This window comes from Rhinopithecus bieti, unplaced genomic scaffold (assembly GCF_001698545.2).
Source record: "Rhinopithecus bieti isolate Rb0 unplaced genomic scaffold, ASM169854v2 scaffold_9383, whole genome shotgun sequence".
Lineage (NCBI taxonomy): Eukaryota > Metazoa > Chordata > Mammalia > Primates > Cercopithecidae > Rhinopithecus > Rhinopithecus bieti.
Genome location: NW_016806471.1, coordinates 82,631 through 88,639, shown reverse-complemented (window position 1 = coordinate 88,639; position 6,009 = coordinate 82,631).

Genomic DNA, 6,009 nt, shown 5'->3' with positions numbered 1-6,009 from the left:
ACAACAGCCACGCAGTTGGAATCTCTCCTGGGCTCTTGAGGAAAACTCTATTCCTTATTCCTTCTTTTTACATGGCAGCAGCAGAGTACTAAATACCTCCCCAAAGAGCTCCAATTGCTTGAATGTGTTAATGTCACTTCCTGTATGTTGGTATTTGTATTTTTCAAAGCAAGGGGAAGACCAGGGAACAGAGTCCATGAGGCAGACCTGGGGAAAAGTGCCAGGTCTGGAAGAAAAAGATCCTCTTGTCCTTAAGCTGGGAAGCCAGAGCTTCCCATTCCAGACTTCTGCACAGGTCTGCAGGGGAAACAGCCATGGCCCCCTAAGGTATTTATTCTATCCTGTTCTAGAAAGGGAGCTCACTACCTCAGAAAAATTGATCAGGAGTGGAACGGTGAGTTCAGCAGTGTCCTGCCCTGAGTGAAACGGTCCATTCATCGTGTAAAAGCTCTGCTGCTGGCTTTGTGTCTTGGATTGGCATCCCCTGGAGTTTGACTTGGTGATATAGGAGGGACAGCAAAAAGTCCATCATTACCTAGAGAATGTGGCAAGAAAGAGGTCCCATGTGCTGCCCAAGAGGGATCCTGGGCACAGCCACGGCACACTGGCTGCAGGCCAGATTTAGATTTCCTGGATTGTAGAAATCACGTGGGCTCCCTGTCCTCCACCCATTTGGGGACCTTAAAAGGAAGAAAGCTAGCTTTGCAAAGTACATGGCTAGGCCCTGGATTTCCACAAGAAATACAGATGGCTTAAAAATGTTGGAATTCTGTGATAACTTGGCTTACTTTAATACAGTATACTTTTTAATGCATTAAATTAGCAAGGATTTTTTTCCCCTATTACAAGTCAGGATAGTGGTTTCTGGAGAGAAAGAGGAGATGGTTAGTCACTGAAAGGGGACAGGATGGGGATCTCTGAGAGGCTGGAAATGTCCTGTCTAGTAACTTGGGTCTTGTTACACAGGTGTGTCTATTTTGTGGAAATGTGTCAAGCTATCACAGTAATGATCTGTGCAGTTTTCTATGTATGTTACTCTAAAATAAAATTTTCTTAAAATTAAGGTGTTTTTGGTTTTAGTGTTTTAACAAGAATGGGCACCCAGTGCTAGACAGGCTGCAACGAAATCATGGTGAGACCAAAGGCTGTCATACATCTTTTTTAGAGCAGTGGAGCCAATATAAGTCATGAGCTTTGGTACTGTTCATATTCTTTGTCCTATACTTTCGGAAGTCTCTTAAATATCCCAGAACACAGATGAATATTTATGTACCAACAAATCCATCACAGTGTAAGCAAAAGTTGAAAATATGGTAAATGTTAAACAACAGAGAAAAGAAGGGTGTATTTATGATAAAGTGTTAGTCATTAAACTGAATACTTAATAAGTGCAGTTTCCCATGCAATTAAGAGGCAGAATGTAAAATTTATGGTTCTTTAGTTTCAACTATATTAAAACACTTGGAGTCTCATAGTAAATAAAGACCTGGTTTTTCTTAAGAAACAACATTAAGTGTATCTTTAAAAGCTCAGTAAATAAGCTAGAAGTTACTTGCTTCCTGAACAAACCTGATGATTGGGCATTATAAAAACCCCACCCCCACACACTGCCAATGAAAATATAAAATGGGGGAGCCACTTTGGTCTGTCGTTTGGTAGTTCTTCAAATGGTTAAACATGGAGCTATCATATGACCCAGCCGTTCCACTCCTAGGGATATACTCAAGAGGAATGAAACATACATCCACACAAAAACTTACACATGAATGTTGACAGCAGCATTAATGGCCCAAAAGCAGAAACAACTCAAATGTCTGTCCACCAATGAATGGATACACACAAAGTAGTATATTCATCTAATGAAATATTATTTGGTAATAAAAAGAAATGAAGCCTGATGATGCGTCGTGACCTGGATGAAACTGGGAAGCACTGTGCTAACTGAAAGAAGCGCTGTATGATTCCATTTACAAGAAATATCCAGAACAGGCCGGGCCAGTGGCTCATGTCTGTAATTCCAACACTTTGGGAGGTCGAGGAGGGCGGATCACTTGAGGTCAGGAGTTCAACACCAGCCTGGCCAACATGGTGAAACCCCATCTCTACTAAAAATACAAAAATTAGCCAGGCACGGTGGTGCATGCCTATAATCCCAGCTACTCGAGAGGCTGAGACATGAGCATTGCTTGAACCCGGGAGGCAGAGGTTGCAGTCAGCTGAGATCATGCCACTGCACTCCAGCCTGGGCGACAGAGTGAGACTCCATCACACACACACACACACTCCGGAACAGGCAAATCCAGACACAGAAAGATCAGTGGTAGGGTTGGGGAGAAATGGAGAGTAGCTTCTAATGAGTACAGTCTTTTGGGGATGGGGAGAGAATATGGAAATGTTATAACATTGATTGTGACAGATGCACACTCGGTGACTTCTGTGACTAAAAATCATCGAATGGCACTTTCAGTGGGTGAACTGGATGGTATGTGAATTATATTGCAGTAAAGCTGTTAAATACACACACACACACACACAGTAACTAGTAACTCACTCACTTTCTATCTCTGTCTCCTCCCCTCTCTGGATAACGCAGAAATGTGCATACAAACCTTCAAACCTTTCAGCCCTTACTCCGCCCCTGCCTTCTGGTGGAGGTGGAGGAGGGCTTCTGCCAAGTCCACACTTCAGCCTGGTCTCATTCCTCATCGTCCCACAGGATTCATCCTCACCACTTCAGTTCCTGGGGTCTCATGATGGGAAACAGGGCTAGCAAAGGCAAGAAGCACAATGGAGGATGGTTTCCTGAAACCTCCCTCAAAACCAAAGTGGCTGAAGGAAACAGCAGCAGACCCATGAGAAGCAAGGGGCTTTTGGCCGGGTGCAGTGGCTCAAGCCTGTAATCCCAACACTTTGGGAGGCCGAGACGGGTGGATCACTTGAGGTCAGGAGTTCGAGACTAGCCTGGCCAAAATGGTGAAACCTCGTCTCTACTAAAAATACAAAAATTAGCCAGGTGTGGTGGTGTGCATCTGTAATCCCAGCTACTCAGGAGGCTGAGGCAGGAGAATTGCTTGAGCCCAGGAGGCAGAGGTTGCAGGCTGCAGTGAGTCAAGATCACACCACTACACTCCAGCCTGGGTGACAAAGGGAGACATTTAAAAAAAAAAGAAGAAGAAAGGGGCTTTTGAGAAGTACTGCTAAAGGACCACAATTCCCCTCATGGCACACGTAATCTAAGGAATTCAGTAGAACTTTGTTATTTTGAAATTATTTTTGTTTTTCAATGGACCCCTCAGATTAAACTACATGGCTGTTTTGTAATCGCATGCACTGAAAGTTTACACCTTAAATACATATCTTCTTGACACGATTCCCATTATCTTATATATACACGGTATATATAAGGAGAAAGCAGCCAGAAATGCCGTGGGCTTTGGCTTAACAAGACAGAAGGGCAAAGCCACAGTTGGTAAAGTCATGATTGTTGAAAGGTTCTTTATGATAAAATGTTAAATTTCCTCAAAGTCATAGGATTATGGAACTCTCTTCTTCATGCTTACCTGTACTTTCCAAGTTTTACATGAACAATGAATGTCTAGTAGGTAAACCACTAATGAAGTTTCCTTAGTGCTACGGCCACACTTGAGTGCTACTGAATAGTAGATCCTGCGGAAAAGTATAGTAGAACCAGAGAATACAATGTCTTAGGTCAGAGCATATTGAGGTTTCCAGCAACCTAAGCTTGAATCAGAGTCCCGGCCTCTGTGAGTTGGTCCCAAGGCCCATGGTCAGTGCTTGCCTCCAGCTCCAGCTTCCCGTTTGGGAGAGGCCTTGATTTCCAAGAGCTGAGCTCCTAGATTTTGGAGAAGATTTTCTATGGACAGCACAGACTCAAGAACAAAAGTACTGTGTCAGGAGGCTAGATCTGACTTCTAAACCTGTTCAGTTACCAGAGAGATGAGTAATTCCCTTACTCGTAAAGGGAGGGATGGTTAAGGGAACTAGAAACATTTAGACTGAAGACTTAAAAGTGGACAACTAACTTTAGAATGGTAGAGGGTCAACACTTGGGAGAGCCCTAGTGGACAGCCCAAGGATAGCCCTCCCTGAAGTTAGAGGGAGGCAAGTTTCTTGGTTTAGGAAGATTATTCCAATTGCAACTACCAGAGATGCCCACCCGAGTGGACTGCCTCCTGACACTGTCCCACCTTCACCAGAAGCTGGATCTCACTGCTTCAGATGCTCAGAAAGCCCTTCAGTTATCAGGAAAGGGCTGGACCAGATCTTCCCTGCCATCTCTCTACCCCGACCTCCCGATTCCACAGTACAGGGCTCCTTACACGGATTTCAGTTTATCTTTTATCAGAGCATGTTCCCGTATAGTCCCCAGACTAACATGCAGCTCCAAAAAGAGCACCGTTTGATTCAGCGAACTGTTGATTGCCTGAGCCGAAAGTGTCTGTTTTTGGAACTCAATGTTTAGCCATTGTCACACCATTCAGGGGCTGCTGCCCTCTTGTGGAAATGAAGAATATGACTGCTTAGAAAAGAAATTAGATGCATTTGGAGGCTACTGTCTGTACACACACTCCCATCTTACCTTCCCCTAAAAGCTTAACTTTTTAGTGTGGGCCCTGAAGTTCTTAGGTCCAGAGAGTCAGGGCCTTTGGTTTACGTTCCCGCCACCATTCTGTCCACCAGGATACGGAACTTTAGCCACAATACAAAATCCTGGTTTCTAGCAAGATTGACATTTGTGAATGCCATTTTGATGCGTGGAGTGGCCTTTGGATGTTAACATAGTGCTTTGGGAAGAGCATTAGCCCAGGTTTAAAGACCCAGGTTCCAGCTCATGTTCTGCCATTCCCTTGTGACCCCAGACAAGCCATTTTCTAGTTGCATCTGCGGATAAAGGGCTATATGACCACTGTTACCTGGAATGCTATAATTTATTAGATTTAGAAAATGCTCTAGCAGTTTGGAGATGAAATTCTTTAGAGAACAGTGGCATATCACATGTGCACTACTTGTAGCTGCTAATCACAGCAAAGAGCCATGGGCTTGATTCTAGGTTAGGGACCCTCAGCCTCCTACAAAGGAGACCGAGGCATTGTTCACGTGTGCCTCGGCGTCAGGGAGAGCCACGGTCAGATGCTTTGCTTTTCCCTTAAGTAGAAATGCAGCAGACTGTTCAGGGAGGGTCCCACAATTCCTCGCCTTCACACGTGTCTGAAAAACATTTACTAAGTTTTCTGGACGAGTTTGGCCACTAGCTCAGGATGCAAAGCTCTGTGACCCATTAGTGACTGGAAGCGATTTCTCATTGTTTCCAAACATCAGTCACCCGCTCCTTGTTACCACTGCAGGGCTTCATATGGGAGGGGGCAGCTGGGGACACCACATGGTTTGCCTGAGTGTGAGGCAGGTGTTCAACCCCAACCTGGAAAAATGGCTCGAAATAAAACTACAGTTGGTAGCTGAGTAAGGAACATGACTGTTGCATTTAAGAAAACTCACTTCCTTCTACTTAGGTTGCCCCACAAAGGATAATTTTCCCTCAAGAACTGCCTTGCCAAGTTTTTCTTGTTGTAGTCTCTAAGTGCTATTTTAAATGCAGTCTGGGGAACTATTATCTGTTGGCTCCTAATACTGAATTAAGCTAACTCTCTCTTACGAGAGTAACAGAAAATTTCAAGAGCACAGGATGCTTTGTTGACCTCAGACGATTTGTACCCCCACACTTGGTAAAAATAAAACATCTTAGCGAGGTATTTATGACATTAGTCTGAAAACATTTTTTCACTTACACGAAATCTTACACAACGAAGTGGCCGTCAACTGCAAGGATAAATGCTGAATGAGTCACTGAGTCAGCCTGACCTTTGAGAACACTTGGCTTCCTAACAGGTCTTTTCATTAGGTCTTATTCCGGAATAAAAAGGCTCCTTAAGAAAATGTTTTCACTAAAAAATAAGTTACAAACTAATAAGAGTGCTACATAACCAACAA